The sequence below is a fragment of the Heptranchias perlo genome, chromosome 15, assembly GCF_035084215.1.
Source record: "Heptranchias perlo isolate sHepPer1 chromosome 15, sHepPer1.hap1, whole genome shotgun sequence".
In the NCBI taxonomy this organism is placed as follows: Eukaryota; Metazoa; Chordata; class Chondrichthyes; order Hexanchiformes; family Hexanchidae; genus Heptranchias; species Heptranchias perlo.
In genome coordinates, this window is record NC_090339.1 from 3,028,904 (window position 1) to 3,049,208 (window position 20,305).

The 20,305-nt window shown below is 46.9% G+C and overlaps 1 pseudogene; it reads right to left on the minus strand.

Moving 5' to 3' along the window:
• Positions 1-12,240: 12,240 nt before the first annotated feature.
• Positions 12,241-13,425, minus strand: LOC137332667 (interferon-inducible GTPase 5-like; annotated as a pseudogene).
• Between the last annotated feature and the right edge of the window lie 6,880 nt (positions 13,426-20,305).

Below are 20,305 nucleotides of genomic sequence, written 5' to 3' on the forward strand. Positions count from 1 at the left end.
ATAGAGGAGGAGGGTCCGGAGGTGGAGGCCTCTGGAGATATGGAGACATTTGTTGAATAAATGTGCTTCTTTGAAGACGTGTCTACTGACCTCGACTCTATTGAAGCTGGCGAATGGATAATCCTCGGGGAAGATTTTAACTGCACCCTCGAGACCTGGGACCAGTTCCCCTCCCCCCGACGCTGAGCCTGTCGTCGGTGGAGAAGTTGAGGGACCTGATCGGGCCTTTGCTTTGGTGGACGTCTGGCGGAGTCTCCATTCCGACTCCATCACCTTCACTTTCGTGGGGACTGGAGGAGGGAGGAGCAGGATTGGCTGCCTTTACATTTCGCCGGCGTACGTCCCCTGTGTTCCATCGTCTTCCATGAGGCCGGTGCCGTACACTGACCATCGCCCGGTGTGGGTGGAGCTCGGACCATCGCCCGGTGTGGGTGGAGCTCGGACCATCGCCCGGTGTGGGTGGAGCTCGGACCATCGCCCGGTGTGGAGCTCGGACCATCGCCCGGTGTGGGTGGAGCTCGGACCATCGCCCGGTGTGGGTGGAGCTCGGACCATCGCCCGGTGTGGGTGGAGCTCGGACCATCGCCCGGTGTGGGTGGAGCTCGGACCATCGCCCGGTGTGGGTGGAGCTCGGACCATCGCCCGGTGTGGGTGGAGCTCGGACCATCGCCCGGTGTGGGTGGAGCTCGGACCATCTCCCGGTGTGGGTGGAGCTCGGACCATCGCCCGGTGTGGGTGGAGCTCGGACCATCGCCCGGTGTGGGTGGAGCTCGGACCATCGCCCGGTGTGGGTGGAGCTCGGACCATCGCCCGGTGTGGGTGGAGCTCGGACCATCGCCCGGTGTGGGTGGAGCTCGGACCATCGCCCTGTGTGGGTGGAGCTCGGACCATCGCCCGGTGTGGGTGGAGCTCGGACCATCTCCCGGTGTGGGTGGAGCTCGGACCATCGCCCGGTGTGGGTGGAGCTCGGACCATCTCCCGGTGTGGGTGGAGCTCGGACCATCGCCCGGTGTGGGTGGAGCTCGGACCATCGCCCGGTGTGGGTGGAGCTCGGACCATCTCCCGGTGTGGGTGGAGCTCGGACCATCGCCCGGTGTGGGTGGAGCTCGGACCATCTCCCGGTGTGGGTGGAGCTCGGACCATCGCCCGGTGTGGGTGGAGCTCGGACCATCGCCCGGTGTGGGTGGAGCTCGGACCATCGCCCGGTGTGGGTGGAGCTTGGACCATCTCCCGGTGTGGGTGGGATCTTGCTCTACTCCACTGATCCGCGTTCTGACACTTCAACAATGTGCTGCTGGAGGACGAGCAGTTCCGGGACTCGTTCCGTCGATTCTGCATCCATTGGAGAAGGAAGCAGGGGGGCTTCTCTTCCTTGAGACTATGGTGGGGCTTGCGTCCATCTCTTCTGTCAAGGGTCCATAAAGGGGTCGACTAAGAGGCGGGAGTTCAAGGTCAGGTAGTTGGAGAAGGAAGTGCTAGGTCTGGAATTCCGTATCGGTCAAGTCGTCGCGGGTTCGGCCCTGCGGCGGGTGTACAAAGAGAAGAGGGGCGCGCTGAAGGACCTGCAACTGGTCGGGTCCCAAGGAGCGTTCGTGAGGTCAAGGCTCCAGCTCCTCCGGGACCAGGACTGCGGCTCCCCCTTCTTCTACTCACTGGATAAAAGGTGGGGGGTCCGTAAGCAGCTCCTTGGGTTACTGGCTGACGATGGGTCCCTTGTCACGAATCCGGAGAGGGTCATTACCAGGGTCAGTGCCTACTATAGAGGATATTGGCAGAGTTTTGTGAAAGGACCTGCCGAAGTTCAGTCCGGAGGGGCCGAGCGGTTTGATACTCCACTCAGCCTGGCTGATCTGTCTGGTGCCCTGCACCAGCTCTCGAGGCCACAGCGTGTTCTGGGACATCCTGGGGATGACAATGTGCAGGTCCTGGGGGAACGACTGGTGACCGGGGAGATGCCCCGTTCTTGGTGCAGGGCAGACGTCGCTCTGCTGCCGAAGAAGAGCGATCTCCGCTATTTAAAGAACTGGCACCCGGTTTCCCTCCTCAGCACGGATTACAAGATCTTTGCCAGGACCATGTCTGCTCCCCTTAGGACTGTGCTGGCTCACATGATCCACACTGAACAGTCCTACACTGTCCTGGGACACTCGATCCACACTGACCAGTCCTACATCATCCCCGGCCACTCGATCCACACTGACCAGTCCTACACCGTCCTGGGACACTCGATCCACACTGACCAGTCCTACACCGTCCCCGGCCACTCGATCCACACTGACCAGTCCTACACTGTCCCCGGCCACTCGATCCACACTGACCAGTCCTACACTGTCCTGGGACACTCGATCCACACTGACCAGTCCTACACTGTCCCCGGCCACTCGATCTACACTGACCAGTCCTACACTGTCCTGGGACACTCGATCCACACTGACCAGTCCTACACTGTCCTGGGACACTCGATCCACACTGACCAGTCCGACACCCTCCCGGGCCACTCGATCCACACTGACCAGTCCTACACTGTCCGGGGACACTCGATCCACACTGACCAGTCCTACACTGTCCGGGGACACTCGATCCACACTGACCAGTCCTACACTGTCCTGGGACACTCGATCCACGCTGACCAGTCCTACACCGTCCCGGGCCACTCGATCCACACTGACCAGTCCTACACCCTCCCGGGCCACTCGGTTCACGACAACATCCCCCTGGTCCAGGCTCTGTGTACCATTCCCAGAGAACTGGTTATTTGGGCACCTTCCTGTCCCTGGATCAGGAGGAGGTGTTCGATAGGGTGGATCACAAATATTTATTCGGGAATTCTGCAAGTATTCGGATTCGGGTCGTATTTCACGCCCGGATCCGACTTCCGTACCCTGCCATGGAGAGTCTGATTAAAGTTAACGGATCTTTGACGATCCCCCCACTTTGTTTCGGGAGAGGAGTGCATCAGGGGTGCCCCATATCCAGCCAATTAGACACCGCCTGCATGGAGCCTTTCCTGCGCGGAAGGGGTTGTCGGGACTGGCTCTGCGCGAGCCGGGCGTGGAGGTCGTCCTTTCGGTTACGCCGATGACTTGCTCCTCGTGGTCACGGATCCCACTGACTTTCGGGGGATGCGCGAGTGCCAGCGAGTGTTCTCTGCCGCATCCTCCGAAAGGATCAACTGGGATAAATGCTCCAGCCTCCTGGTGGGTCAGTGACGGGCAGACTCCCTGCCGGAGGAGCTACAGCCTTTTGCCTGGAGCACCACCCACCTCTGTTATCTGGGAGTCTATTGAGCCCTGCGGAGGAAGCCTGGCTGGCGAACTGGCAAGAGTTGGAGGCCAAAGTCACCACTGGCCCAGGACACTGGACAGGACTGCTCCGAGTGTTATCCTACAGGAGTCGAGCGCTGGTCATAAACCAGCTGGTAGTTGCTATTTTATGGTACCGGTTGGTCACTTTGATCCCTCCCCCTGAGTTTGTCGCCGAGATTCAGAGGAAGCTCGTTGACTTCTTCTGGGTCAAAACACAGAAAACATAGACATAGAAAATAGGAGCAGGAGTAGGCCATTCGGCCCTTCGAGCCTGCTCCCCATTCAATATGATCATGGCTGATCCTCTATCTCAAAACCATATTCCCACTCCCTCCCCATACCCTTGATGCCTTTTGTGTCTAGAAATCTATTTGGCTCCTTTTTAAATATATTCAGTGACTTGGCCTCCACAGCCTTCTGTGGTAGAGAATTCCACTTGTTCACCATCCTCTGAGTGAAGAAATTTCTCCTCATCTCAGTCCTAAATGTCCTACCCCGTATCCTGAGACTGTGACCCCTTGCTCTGGACCCCCCAGCCAGGGGAAAGATCCTCTCTGCATCCAGTCTGTCTAGCCCTGTCAGAATTTTATATGTCTCAACGAGATCCCCTCTCATTCTTCTAAACTCGAGTGACTACAGGCCGAGTCGACCCAATCTCTCCTCATACGACAGTCCTGCCATCCCAGGAATCAGATATTATGATCACTGTTCCCGAAATGTTCCCCCACTGACACTTGCTCCACTTGATCCACCTCAATCCCCAGAACCAGATCCAGCAATGTCTCCTTCCTCATTGGGCCAGAAATGTACTGGTCAGAAAAATCTCCTGAACACTCTTTCGAAATCCCTCTCCCTCTTTGCCCTTTACACTATTACTATCCCAGTCGATATTAGGATAGTTGAAGTCCCCCATTTTCACTACTCTATAGTTCTTGCACCTCTCTGTAATTTCCCTGCAAATTTGCTCCTCTATATCCTTCCCACTAATTGATGGTCTATAGAACACACCCAGTAGTGTAATGGCACCTCTATTGTTCCTTAACTCCAACCAAATAGATTCTGTCCTTGACCCCTCCAGGACATCCTCTGTATCCAGCACTCCAATATTCTCCTTTATCAATACTGCCACCCTGCCCCTCTTTTTTTCCTTCCCTATCTTTCCTGAACACCTTGTATCCAGGAATATTTAGTACCCAATCCTGCCCTTTTTTGAGCCAGGTCTCTGTTATCGTATTTTCTCTTAGTCTGACCCCAGCTGATACTGTACTATTTCTTATTCTAGTGCTATCTGTCTCTCCCAATCCTTTGTGCTCCTTGTTTCTCTTTTCTAATGCTACATCCTGGTGCCCATCCCCCAGCCAAATTAGTTAAAACCCTCTCACACAGTATAGTGAACCTCCCCGTGAGGATATTGGTCCCAGCTCTTTTGAGGTGCAACCAGTCCATCTTGAATAGGTCCCTCCTGCCCCAGAACTGGTCCCAATGCCCCAAGAATCTGAAGCCCTCCCTCTCGCTCCACGTCTCTCGTCACGCATTAACCTGCCTTATCTTCCTATTTCTGTACTCACTAGCACGTGGCACTGGGAGTAACCCAAGGATCACTCTCCTTTGATGTCCTGCTTTTTTACTTCCTCCCTAGTTCCTGAAACTCTAGTCACAGGACCTCATCCCTTTTCTTTCCATGACTTCTGACTGTTCCCCCTCCCCCCACAGAATGTTCTGCACCCTCTCCGTGATGTCCTTTACCCGGGGACCAGGGAGGGAACACACCATGTGGGACTCACATCGACGGTCACAGAGACGCCTGTCTGTCCCCCCGACTATCGAATCCCCTGTGACTACTGTATTTCTACACTTCACTGTGCCCCCCTGTGCCATCCTTTGCCCCATGGTGCCATGCTCAGGACTGCTCTCCTTCGAGGTGTCGTCACCCTCACTGGGATTCAATGCTGAATACCGGTTTGAGAGTGGCCACACACCCAGAAGATTCCCGCACTGTCTGCCTCTTCCTGCCCTTTCGGACGGCCACCCACTTGCTATCCTGAACTCTCTGTTGCTGCAGGGTGACCATCTCCTGGAACGGACCATTCAGGAAACCGAAACCTCCCTTATGCTCTGCAGTGACTCCAGCCGCCCCTCAACCTCAGAAACCCTCAGCTTGAGCTCGAGCAACTGGAGGCATTTTCTGCACACGTGGCCCTCCGGGACACACGAAGAGTCCTGAAGTTCCCACATGGTGCGGGAATTGCAGGCAATCGGTCTCAGCTGCCCCTCCATTATATTTAGAAACCTGTTTTTTCTAAACTCCCTTTAGATTCTCGGTTATTATTAATTTACTCACTGTGTACTAATCTCGATTAATCTATCTTTTTCTTCCAGTCTCTCAGAGCTCCTCCTCTCTGTTCACTGTCCTTCCCCCTCTGCACCTAATTCCCCCTCTCACCAAACTCCCAAGTTCCCACTCTGTTCACAATCCACTCTGTTCACAATGCGTTCTGTGATTCAGCAGATAATCTTCTACTTTATACACCTTTTGAGAACAGCAGTTCCAACTATTCAATCAGCACCCAGCTCCCAGTAATTTCCCTCTATTCAGTCCCTCTTTCATGTATATGTGGAGTGTGAGAGGTTGCAGCCCCTCTTCCATTATTTGAAGGGGCTGCTCCTCGACTTCTGGTAGCAATTCAGTCCCACGCTCCTGATCTTTGGTCGTCTGGTGCGGAGGGGAGCAGGTGAGTGGGAGGACCTCCTCATGGGTCTGCTCCTGGTCCTGGCCAAGGTGACCATCCACAGGCCCAGGATGGATGGGGCCCTTGGGGGGTCGCTCTATCTGTCTGTCTCTCCTCCGTGGTACTGGAGAAGAAGCATGTGTTGTTCGCCGATTCATGTGAGGCCTCCCATGACCGGTGGGCACAAGGACTGGAATGTATAGTCGACACCAGGTATAATATTAATATTCAGTTTATAAATTTCCTTTCTTCTTATGTTTAAATTCCTTATCAGTTTTGCCCCTTTAGGGGTCACCATTGTTTGATTTATAGTTGATCATACTGGGGCAACCCAGTGTCCCATTTATTGGAGACTAAATCCAGGGAACACTTACACTGAGACTATAATTTGGAAATCAGAGTGCCTCAGTACGGGGGACGTTCATGGTGGTGAAACCAGCTCCAGTGAAGGTGAAAGGTGGGTAATGGGTGAAGATATCATGGTGGAATCAGATGGTGACTGGAGGGATTTGTTGATATGTTATTGTCAGAACCCCTTTGCAGGCAGCCCAATGACCGAATGGAACCAGCATAACACCTGGACCCATCTGTTCTTGTGTCAAAATCCCAAAGTCTAATGTTCCTGAAGTCTTTTTCTGTGAGAAATGTACAGATGTAAAAGAAGGGAGGAAATTGGGCTCAAGCCAGAATAAGGTTCCTTGAATGAACAATTCATGAGCCTGTTTTGTGACTCGTCTGCATGAGGTAAAAATGTGAAATGAGAAAGGCCGCGTCTGGTGAGAATGGCGTTGTCAAAAGTGGTTTCTAATCCTAACACATAATCCTAACCCCAGCCCCTCACCCTAACCACTCGACCCAACCACTGACCACAATCCTATCCAATAACCACGAACCCTAAATCGTGCAGTCTCGATAGCGCGATGTGGGGCCGTGTTGCGATGGCAGTAGTCATTGCGATGTCATGATGATGCAGGTCGGCCGTGTTGTCAACAGTCACTCTGAACGGGGGGATGGGGTGGGGAGGTAATCCCAATAAACCATGAAGAGAAGGGACTTCATTTGAACAGTGAAGGTTACAGATTAAAATACCAGATTGCCATGAGAAGGAAGGGCTCCTCTTTCCCCTCTTGCAGCTTTCCTCCCCACTATGGAGGACCCAGAGATAATACCTACAAGGGAGCAGAACTAAAAGGTCAGATAAATAGCATGTGTACCAGAATACTGGAAACTGCAGACGGACAGTGGCCACACTCTGAGCCTATGAACAGAACGGACCGGGAGCTTCGAGCTCGGCCCAGGGCACCATCACAGTGGGTGGCCTCTGGTGACTATGTCTGTAACGTGACACCCCCTCGACTGCAACCAACAAGGAAAGTAAAGAGGGGGCCAGTCAGTCCCCGATTCAGCACACTGTAATTTGCCTACTTTTTCAGTGGTTCATAAAACCTGGACAAATAGGCAGACAAAGAAAGACCCACTCACGGTAGTTTCATTCATCAAAAGTGATTATTTAATGTTGTTATGGTTCAGAAAAGCATGAAGCAAGGTCAAGAAATGCATGGAACCGTACTCTACCCTTAAACAAGCAGCAAGCAAATCCAGTCACACACATCACCTTAAAAAGCAAGGATTCCACCTCCCAGGCCCATTGAGATGAATCAAGTCTTTCGGAGCTTTGAAAAGTCTTGTTGCTGCTCATCCCTCCTGTGGGCCAGTTTGGTTCAGTTCCCATTTCACTGCAATATCAATTCCGTCCTGATCTCTTCTTTTTATATTGTTTTGCCCTTTGGGCGTTGATGAATTGGGAATAATGTCATTTTGGCCAATTCACCCACTGTTACCAGGCTTCAATCATGACTGGGTCTTGATGATTGACGGCTGTCTCGCTGGAGACGAGGTGCAATGATTCGCTGTGTTTTCCAGACATGATGGAATGTAGCAAGCCCCCCTTATCAGTGTTGCCATGACGACCTGTCTTTTCTAATGGCTTTTCAATGGCTGCCTCAGTCGGTTTTGAGAAATTCTAGGGGATTCCAGAAATGCTAGGGAACCAAGGGACGAGTGGGAAGGAGGAAATAAAGCAAATTAGTATTAGTAAAAAAAATTGCTGGAGAAATTAATGGGACTGAAAGCTGATAAATCCCCAGGGCCTGTTAATCTGCATCCCAGAGTACGAAAAGAGGTAACCGTGGAAATAGTGGATGCATTAGTTGTCATCTTCCAAAATTCTATAGATTATGGAACAGTTCCTGCAGATTGGAGGGTGGCAAATGTAAACCCACTATTTGAAAAAGGAGAGAGAGACAATAGGGAACCACAGCCTAACATCGTAGGAAAATGCTAGAGTCTATTATAAAAGATGTGATAACACGACACTTAGAAAATATCAACGGGTTACACAAAGTCAACATGGATTTATGAAAGGGAAATCATGTTTGACAAACCTATTGGAGTTTTTTGTGGATGTAACTGGTAGAATAGATAAAGGAGAACCATTGGATGTGGTTTATTTGGGATTTTCAGAAGGCCTTTGATAAAGTCCCACATAAGAGGTTAGTGTGCAAAATTAAAGCACATGGGATTGGGGGTAATATACTGGCATGGATTGAGAATTGGTTAACAGACAGAAAACAGAGAGTAGGAATAACTGGTTCTTTTTCGGGGTGGCAGGCAGTGACTAGTGGGGTACCGCAAGGATCAGTGCTTAGGCCCCAGCTATTCACAATATATATTGATGATTTGGATGAGGGAACCAAATGTAATATTTCCAAGTTTGCTGACGACACAAAACTAGGTGGGATCGTGAGTTGTGAGGAGGATGCAAAGAGGCTTCAAGGCGATTTAGACAAGTTGAGTGAGTGGGCAAATACATGGCAGATGCAGTATAATGTGGATAAATGTGAAGTTATCCACTTCGCAAGAAAAAACAGAAAGGCAGAGTATTATTTAAATGGTGATAGATTGGGAAATGTTGATGTACAAAGGGACCTGGGTGTCCTTGTACACCAGTCACTGAAAGCAAACATGCAGATGCAGCAAGCAGTTAGGAAGGCAAATGGTATGTTGGCCTTCATTGCAAGAGGATTTGAGTACAGGAGCAAGGATGTCTTACTGCAGTTATACAGGGCCTTGGTGAGACCACACCTGGAGTATTGTGTGCAGTTTTGGTCTCCTTACCTAAGAAAGGATATACTTGCCATAGAGGGAGTGCAGCGAAGGTTCACCAGACTGATTCTTGGGTGGCAGGACAGTCGTATGAGGAGAGATTGGGTCGACTCGGCCTGTATTCACTCGAGTTTAGAAGAATGACAGGGGATCTCATTGAAATATATAAAATTCTGACCGGGCGAGACAGACTGGATGCAGGGAGCATGTTTCCCTGGCTGGGGGTCCAGGACGAGGGGTCACAGTCTCAGGATACAGGGACGACATTTAGGACTGAGATGAGGAGAAATTTCTTTACTCAGAGGGTGGTTAACATGTGGAATTCTCTACCACAGAAGGCAGTGGAGGCCAAGTCACTGATTATATTTAAGAAGGAACTAGATAGATTTCTAGACACAAAAGGCATCAAGGGGTATGGGGAGAGATCGGGAATATGGTATTAAGATAGAGGATCAGACATGATCATATTGAATGGTGGAGCAGGCTCGAAGGGCCGAATGGCCTACTCCTGCTCCTATTTTCTATCTTTCTATGTTTCTATGTTTTTGCCTATTTTTACGGGGCATTTGTTCTGTCCCAAACACAACAGGGACTGGATGATATCGGGAACAACCGTATCCCCACCTTTGTGTCAGGAGAACAGCTCGCAAAATGGAAAGTAATTACTTCCTCACATCCCACCTGTGAATTAAGGAGGTTGGGCAGGGTATAGTCGACATCTCATTGGTGTGATGAAAAGCCCAAGGGTGTGGGAGGAATGGTTATCATACTCCCAATCTTTGAGGCCTATCGAGCCGTAAAGGAATGGTCAGTAGGATCAATTATGGTATTGCAAGGGCAAATGCATAAGGAGTGTCACCCCTTCCCAACATATGGACAAGTGAAACATGGACAGAGCCAGACATGGCAGGATGCTCCTTGATCAAAGACATGTGGATGTGTCGATATGGTCCCATAGAAACTAATAAACCAGCATGTGGATTTGCATATGGAATAAGGAAAACATGTCCAATTGTACCATGTCTGTAACACGGTGACACCTGAGACAAACTAAGCATAGTTATGTCGGGCAGGGACGTTATTGTGTCACAATGACCGTGACCTGTTTTGAGTGTGGACCCCTCAACCGCCCTGTCACCCACTCCTCTTTTTGCTTTGAACCGACACAGGTCACCAGGATAGATCATGAGCTCCTGATACCAGTGGCCAAACATGATATTACCAACACCACAGTGGATGATGGTATGTTCTCAAACACTGATAAATTGCTGATTCGATCTGGATATCTGATTCTCCCCTTCACACTTAAAATCTTAGAATGAAATGAGATCTCAGTAAGACATCTGTACCTGCTCCATCAGGAAATTCAGAATGTGGAAGAAGAAATTGAGGGGTTCGGAATGAAATCATGGTGGGAGAACGGGAATAATATATCAATACACACGTGGATGAGAATTATTGTGCTACTGTTCATTATTTTACAATGTTGCGTACTGTTGTTGGTAATTATCATGTACAGGTTGCTTAAATGAACCCTCACCAAGTTGAATAGTAAACAAGGAGCCAGGTAGAAGGACTCGCTCAAGTATGGAGTACAGGGAACTAAACAGGATGAGGGCAGAACACAGTTTTTTTGATAACCTGATACATTGTCGGTGTAATGTGTAATATTAACCAAATGAAACTTGGAAGCAATATAGATTTGTTTATGTTGTGCTCTGTAAACTCAGGAGGATCTTCAGCAAGACAAGGAGATAGTTGGGGGATAAAGTGAATATTGAACCAGAGTGGTTTCACTCAGATTCAAGAGGAGGGAGATGTAAGAACATGGTTTAAAACAAGCATAGAAAATATTGGTTCGCATCGTGTCGAGATTATTAGCAAGATGGCGGCTGTACATAGGAGGGCAAAGGTCCTCATCTCTCTGAGGAAAATAACTAACAGAAACCCAAGAGGTCATTGAAAGAGTGCTGAAGCATTAGAATAGTGAAAAACAGTAAGATTCAAGAGACATCGTGTCCTAATCTAGTATAAACATACTAAGACCTGACAATAGTGAAAGGCTATGTAAACACTAAGACATGAAACAATCCTTGGTGATTTTTGGAGAGTCAGCACAGTAGGATGGTTTATAAACAGGAGATAAGAACAGAGGTGCTTATGTGCAGACCAACACAGCTGAATAGTACAAAGATAGGGCATGCTCCCTCCCAAAGGTTAGAGCTCTCAAGAGGGTTGGTCTGAAGTCCATTGCCACAGGCAGCCACGAAGGCTAAGTCTGATCAACTTGGGTTCTTTGGATAGATCAGGTCGTATTGATTGCTTGTCATTTAATGTAATCTGTAGACAGTTGTATTAAACTATAATACTGTTGAATGTAATGTTGAAGACAGCTGTAATGCAACTCTGTTGAAAGTCAATCTATTAAACTTACTATTTTATAACAACTCAGGTTAGAATCAAGCGGAAGTAATTGCTAAAGGATTAACAACCCATAGTTGTGACAGTAACGGGGAGAATCAGCTAACAAGAGGTCAAAGACGAGGCACCAAAGATACAAGGTTAAACATTAGTGATTTAGAACAATGATCAAGAGAAAACTCTTTACACAGAGAGTTGTGAGGCTGTGGAATTGTGGAATTCACTTCCAGAGTTAGTGGTTGGGGCACAAAGTTCTGTAGTGACAGGTGGTCCTCATGTTTTTATCCAGGACAGGCCTCAGCCCAGTCATTTGCTCCAAATGTTGATGCAATGGTTCAAGCTAAGAGATGCCAGGTATTGGGAGCAGCAGTAGCAATAAATAAAATCTAAATGTAAATAAGTATCAATATAGTTAATCTTCATTTATTTCTATTTTAATAATTTTTGCTGAATGTGGCCCACACCAAGTGCCAAATATCAGATCAGGCCCTCAGTAGAAAATCAGTTTGACGTCCCTGTCCTAATACAGGTTAATCTGTGGAACATACGAGATCAAACAGCACTACAGTCTCTACAAACGGAGGAGTAATGTTGATAGGTGTGACGTACAGGAGATCATGTCAATCTATTCTAAGTGCACTCCTCACCACCTGCAGCAGAGCTTCCAAATGGTCTTTTAGTGAATCCTTCAGTAACTTGTAGGTAATAGCAAAGGACGACACTGTCCCAAAGATAGAGAGGGTCACCGGACTGAAGCTGTGTTTGATCCCAGCTATCATGCAGGTGATGACGGTGATTCCTAACAGTACCTTGGTAAATGCTGGTGGGATCTTACTTGGCAATCGACGACTCATTTCAGTTTTCAGAACTGAAGTGGGTTTACCAACTTTGCTGGCCAGGCTTTGCAGAGACTTGTCATTGAGTCCCACCTGTTTCTGGAGGTATATCAGCCCAGAAACTGTCAACCCAATGCCAGTAATGAAAGACAACCCTGGCACTGGCACTGCACCCACTGCTCCAGCGAGCACGGCCAACAGACAGACTCTCTTCTTCAACATTCGCATTTTGGGTTCTGTAATTTCCAACATAATCTTTGGGAGTGAGAGCGAGAAAGCAGTTGATTTTATTCACAGGAGATCATTGGCGAGAGTGGACTTTAATTTAGGAAATTCATAATTGTCCAGGTCAAAACTTGAGATCAGAAAAATGGCTGGTGGTGTAACTCCAACACTTTGGAAGTTGCTGACACAATCCATGCGGATTGTCCTCAGCCCTTCACTAAAGTCGGCACCTTGCATCTTCAGTGCATGGACATCATTGTCTATTTTGGACCGGACATAGTAGAACTCTTTGTCCTGTTCTTGAATCTTTTTGGCAAGCTCTGCATCGTTCTCTCTGAATCGTGACTGGGACACAATGATGAAAAAGTCATAGCTTTCAAACCTCATCATCTTTAGGCAATTATTGATTTCAAAACCGAAGGAATTTGTTCCTGGAAGATCCCAGAGTTGAAGATTAGGCAGAGCTCGATAGGGATACCTGGTTGGCTCCATCCAGGTTTCTTCATTCCCAGTTGGAGCAGCTCCCTGATCTTCGCTGTGAAGACCTCTCACAGCGTTGATGAAGGTGGATTTCCCTGAGCCCGCATCACCCACCACTGCAATGTTAAGCTGCATGTTGTCTAAATTGTCGAACTTACTCTTTATCTGAAGAATCACTGCTTCCAATTCACCAGTGCTATACTCAGATTGCAGGTTCCTGCTCTCCTCAGCAGTGAAGAACTTGGAGAGTGTAGACTGGGCCATTTGATCTCTGAAAATAGCATCAATACACAAATGTTACACATGAGTTCAGGAATGATTGAGAAGTTTCAGCTCTTTCGGAGGATGTGATCTGGTCCCATGTTACTGAATGTGGGCAAAGTTTAACAACAAAGTAAATTGAGTAAATAATTGAACAAGGCTGGCAGAAAACATGGTTGAACTTCCATTTTTACTGCTACTCACTCTTGCTCCCACGTTAAACTGCTGACTAATGTTAGACCACCAAAAAAAGGAGTTTCAAGAGTGTTAAGAGTGTTAAGTACTTGTTAAAGGCCAGTCGTGACAAAACCCAACTCAGCATTGGATAATTACACCAACTGAAATCATTGCTCATAATTGTATCTGCCTTTACAGTATAGAATCATAGAAAGGTTACAGCACGGAAGGAGACCATTTGGTCCATCGAGTCCGTGCCGGCTCTCTGCAAGAGCAATCCAGTTAATCCCACTCCCCCGCCCTATCCCCGTTGCCCTGTAAACTTTTTCCCTTCAACTACTTATCCAGTTCCCTTTTGAAGGCCATGATTGAATTTGCCTCCACCAGCCTCTCAGGCAGATCCTAACCACTCTCTGTGTAAAAAGGTTTTTCCTCATATTACCTTTGGTTCTTTTGCCAATCACATTAAATCTATGCCTTCTGAGCTTGACCTTCCGCCAATGGGAACAGTTTCTCTCGATCTATTTTGTCTTGACCCTTCATGATCTTGAACACTTCTATCAAATCTCCTCGCCACCGTCTCTGTTCCAAGGAGATCAACCCCAGCTTCTCCAGTCTATCCACGCAACTAAAGTTCCCCATCCATGGTATCATTCCAGTAAATCTCTTCTGCACCCTCTCTAAGGCCTTCACATCTTTCCTAAAGTGCAGCGCCCAGAACTGGACACAATACTCCAGAACCAATTGTTTTATAAAGATTCATCATGACTTCCTTACTTTTGTACTCTATGCCTCTATTTATAAATCCCAGGATTCCATATGCTTTTTTAACTGCTTTCTCAACCTGCCCTGCCACTTTCAATGATTTGTGTACAAATACCCCCAGAATTCTCTGTTCCTGTATCCCTTTTAGAATTGTGCCCTCTAGTTTATATTGCCTCTCCTCGTTTTTCCGACTGAAATGCATCACTTCGCATTTTTCTGCGTTAAATTTCATCTGCCATCTGTCCGCCAATGCCACCAGCCTGCCTATATCCTCTTGAAGTCTATCACTATCCTGCTCACTGGTTGCGACTCTTCCAAGTTTTGTGTCATCTGCAAATTTTGAAATTGTGCCCTGTACACCCAAGTCCAAGTCATTAGTACATATCAAGAAAAGCAGTGGTCCCAGCACCAACCCCTGGGGAACACCACTGTACACCTCCCTCCAGTCCGAAAAACAACGGTTCACCACTACTCTCTGTTTCCTGTCACTTAGCCAATTCTGTATCCATGTTGCTACTGCCCCCTTTATTCCATAGGTCGCAATCTTGATGGCAAGCCTACCAGGCATCACTTTAGCAATTGCCTTTTGAAAGTCCATATGCACCACATCAACCCTCGTCGACCCTCTCTGTTACCTCATCAAAAAACTCTATCAGGTTAGTTAAACATGATTTGCCTTTAACAAATCCGTGCCGGCTTTCCCTGATCAATCCACACTTGTCCAAGTGACTGTTAATTCTGTCCCGGATTATCGTTTCTAAAAGTTTCCCCACCACCCAAGGTTGAACCGACTGGCCTATAATTGCTGGGTTTATCCTTGCATCCTTTTTTGAACAAGGGTGTAACATTTGCAATTTTCCAGTCCTCTGGCACCACTCTGTACCTAAGGAAGTTTGGAAGATTATGGCCAATACCTCTGCAATTTCCATCCTTACTTCCCTCAGCAACCGAGGGTGCATCCCATTAAGTGCAGCTAAGTCTCAACTACATCTTCCTTTACTGAGACTCTGGCTCCACCTTCTTCGTTCGTAAACATAGATAAAGGTACATAGGTAAAGACAGATGCAAAGTACTCATTTAGTTCCTCGGCCATTCCCTCTGTCTCCATGAGTAGATTTCCTTTATGGTCCCGAATCGGCCCCACCCCTCCTCTTACCACCCGTTTACTGTTTACATTCTGATAGAAGACTTTTGGATTCCCTTTTATGTTGGCTGCCAGTCTATTCTCATACTCTCTCTTTGCCCCTCTTATTTCATTTTTCACTTCCCCTCTGAACTTTCTATATTCAGTCTGGTTCTCACTTGTGGTATCAACGTGACATCTGCCATACGCCCCTTTTTCTGCTTCATCTTATTCTCTACCTCTTTCGTCATCCAGGGAGCTCTGGCTTTAGTTGCCCTTACTTTCTCCCTCGTGGGAATGTACCTGGACTGTACCTGAACCATCTCCTCTTTAAAGGCCACCCATTGTTCAATTACAGTTTTGTCTGCCAATCTTTGATTCCAATTTACCCGGGCCAGATCTGTTCTGATTCCACTGAAATTGGCTCTCTTCCAATTGAGTATTTTTACTTTAGAATGGTCCGTGTCCTTTTCCATAGCTACTCTAAACCTTATGATCCTATGATCGCTGTTCCCTAAATGCTCCCCCACTGACACTTCCTCCACTTGGCCTGCCTCATTTCCCAGAACCAAGTCGAGCAATGCCTCCTTCCTCGTGGATGGGAAACGTACTGGTCAAGAAAGTTCACCTGAACACATTTTAAAAATCCTTCTCCCTCTTTGCCCTTTTCACTATGACTATCCCAGCCTATATTAGGATTGTTGAAGTCTCCCGTTCTCACTACTCTATGGCTTTTGCACCTCTCTGTAATTTCCCTGCAAATTTGCTCCTCTATATCCTTCCCACTAGTTGATGGCCTATAGAATACACCCAGTAGTGTAATGGCACCTCTATTGTTTCTTAACTCCAACCAAATAGATTCTGTCCTTGACCCCTCCAGGACATCATCTCTCTCCAGCACTGAAATATTCTCCTTAATCAATACTGACACCACCCCCCACTTTCTTTCCTTCCCTGTTTTTCCTGAACACCTTGGGGGTGATTTTAAACCCCAAAAACGGGTGGGTTGGGGGTGGGTGGGAGTTGAAAATAGTTGTTTTTTGGGTCGCGAATCCAACCCAGCTTTATTTCCGGGTTTAACTTCGACGTGGAAAAGTACAGGCATCCCACTCGGAATGCCGAATCCAAAAACTTTGCAGTTGCAACCCAAAAAAACTATTTTCTACTCCCACCCGCCCCCCAACACACCCGTTTTTGGGGTTTGAAATCACTCCCCATGTATCCAGGAATATTTAGTATCCAATCCTGCCCTTTTTTGAGCCATGTCTCCGTTATCGCCATGACATCATATTCCCATGTGGCTATTTGCGCCTGCAGCTCACCAACCTTGTTCACCATGCTTCGTGCATTTACACACATGCACTGCAAACCAGTCTTAGACTTTCTTGTATTCTCTCTTAGTCTGATCCCACCTAATACCGTACTATTTTTTATCCGAGTGCTTCCTTTCTCTCCCAATCCTTTGTGCACCTTGTTTCTCCTTTGCAATGCTACATCCTGTTGCCCAACCCCCTGCCAAATTAGTTTAACCACCGCCCCCCTTTCCACAGCACTAGTGAACCTCTCCACAAGGACATTGGTCACAGCTCCGTTGAGGTGCAAACCGTCCAGCCTGCAAAGGTCCCAGAACTGGTCCTAATGCCCCAGGAATCTAAAGCCCTCCCCCTGCACCATCTCTTCAGCCACACATTCATCTGCTCTATCCTCCTATTTCTATACTCGCTAGTGCATGGCATCGGGAGTAATCCGGAGATTACTACCTTTGAGGTCCTGCTTGTTAATCTCTTTCCTAACTCCTTAAAATCTGCCTGCAGGACCACATCCCTCTTTCTACCTATGTCGTTGGTTCCGATATGGACCACGACCTCTGGCTGTTCAACCCCCCCTCCAGAATGTTCTGCAGTCGCTCAGTGACATCCTTGATCCTGGCACCAGGGAGACAACATACCATCCTGGAATCAAGTCTGCGGCCACAGAAACGCCTGTCTGCTCCATTAACTATAGAATTCTCTATCACTATTGCTCTCCTGACCTTCTCCTCCCTCCCTGTACAGCCACCCATGGTACTATGGTCTTGGCTCTGGCTGCACACCGCAGTGGAATGCTCTCCCTCACTCGTGGTTAGAGAGTGAGATGCACTCAGGAGATTCCTGCACTACCTGCCTGGTCCTCCTTATCTGTCTGATGATCACCCAATCCCTCTCTGCCTGAACACTCCTAAGCTGTGGAGTGATCACCTCCTGAAACGTGCCATCCATGAAACTCTCAGCCTCACGGATACACTGCGGTGACGCCAGCTGCTGCTCAAGGTCCGAAACCTGGAGCTCGAGCTCCTCCAACTGATGACACTTCCTGCACCTGTGGCCGTTCAGGACATGGGAAGCGTCCTGGAGTTCCCACATGGCACAGGATGTGCATTCCACGGGACTAAGGTGCCCTGCCATGCCTCGATTTATTAGATCATTAAATAAACTTAACTGAAAATAAACCACGCCTTAAAAAAAGCACTCACCAGAAAAAGAAATACACACCAGCTACCAACCAATCAGCTCCTTCCCTTGTGCTGAGGCCACTTTTGATTTTCTTACCTCACTCCCTGACGATGTAACCAGCAGGATCGATAAAGGGGAACCAGTGGATGTGGTATACTTGGATTTTCAAAAGGCATTCAATAAGGTGACAGACAAAAGGTTGTTACACAAGATAAGGGCTCATGGGGTTGGGGGTAATATATTGGCATGGATAGAGGATTGGTTAACAGACAGAAAACAGAGAGTAGGGATAAACGGGTCATTTTCAGGCTGGCAGGCTGTAACTAGTGGGGTGCCGCAAGGATCAGTGCTTGGGCCTCAGCTATTTACAATCTATATTAATGGCTTAGATGAAGGGACCAAGTGTAATGTATCCAAGTTTGCTGATGATATAAAGCTAGGTGGGAAAGTAAGCTGTGAGGAGGACACAAAGAGTCTGCAAAGGGATATAGACAGGTTAAGTGACTGGGCAAGAAGGTGGCAGGTGGAGTATGATGTGGGGAAATGTGAGGTTATTCACTATAGAAAAGAAAAATGGAATAGTTTTTAAATGGTGAGAAACCATTGAATGTTGGTGTTCAGAGAGATTTGGGTGTTCTTGTTCACAAAACACAAAATGTTAACATGCAGTTACAGCAAGCAATTAGGAAGGAAAAGAGTATGTTGGCCTTTATTGCAAGGAGGTTGGAGTACAAGAGTAAGGAAGTCTTGCTGCAATTGTACAGGACTTTGGTGAGACCACACCTGGAGTACTGTGTACAGTTTTGGTCTCCTTATCTAAGGAAGGATATAGTTGCCTTAGAGGTGGTGCAATGAAGGTTCATTTGATTTATTCCTGGGATGCGAGGGTTGTTCTATGAGAGAGATTGAGTTGAATGGGCCTATAGTCTCTGGAGTTCAGAAGAATGAGAGGTGATCTCATTGAAACGTAAAAGATTCTGAGAGGGCTTGACAGGGTAGATGCTGAGTGGTCATTTCCCCTGGCTGGAGAGTCTAGAACTAAGGGGTATAGTCTCAGGATAAGGGGTCGTTAATTTAGGAATGAGATGAGGAATTTCTTCACTCAGAGGAGTTGTGAATATTTGGAATTCTCTCCCCCAGAGGACTGTGAATGCTCAGTCATTGAGTATATTCAAGGCTGAGATCAATAGATTTTTGGACTCTAAGGGAATCAAGGGAAATGGAGATCGGGAGGAAAAGTGGAGTTGAGGTCGAAGATCAGTCATGATCTTATTGAATGGCGGAGCAGGCTCGAGGGGTCTTATGGCCTACTCCTGCGCCTATTTCTTATGTTCTTATGTTCTCATGACATCTTGTACCCTATTCCTGCTCTGTGTCCCATCTCAGACCCTGTGCAGCACACTCACTGAGTCCTGGGCTTCAGATTGTGATGACACCAGTTATTAAACATCGCAAAACATGTAAATTCTGAATTATAGTCACATTGACTGGGTTCAACTTGGTTCCAATGTTCACTGCAATTGACTCTACACGATTGGATTATACTGCAATTGATGTGATACTATTTAATTGTCTACAATTGACTCTATACTATTTTATTGTCTACAATTGATTCTATACTATTTAATTGTCTACAATTGACTCTATACTATTTTATTGTCTACAATTGATTCTATACTATTTAATTGTCTACAATTGACTCTATACTATTTTATTGTCTACAATTGATTCTATACTATTTAATTGTCCACAATTGATTCGATACTATTTAATTGTCCACAATTGATTCTATACTATTTTATTGTCTACAATTGACTCTATACTATTTTATTGTCTACAATTGATTCTATACTATTTTATTGTCTACAATTGATTCTATACTATTTTATTGTCTACAATTGATTCTATACTATTTAATTGTCCACAATTGATTCGATACTATTTTATTGTCTACAATTGATTCTATACTATTTAATTGTCCACAATTGATTCTATACTATTTAATTGTCCACAATTGATTCTATACTATTTAATTGTCTACAATTGACTCTATACTATTATATTGTCTACAATTGATTCTATACTATTTAATTGTCCACAATTGATTCTATACTATTTTATTGTCTACAATTGATTCTATACTATTTTATTGTCTACAATTGATTCTATACTATTTAATTGTCCACAATTGATTCTATACTATTTAATTGTCTACAATTGATTCTATACTATTTTATTGTCTACAATTGGCTCTATACTATTTTATTGTCTACAATTGATTCTATACTATTTAATTGTCTACAATTGACTCTATACTATTTTATTG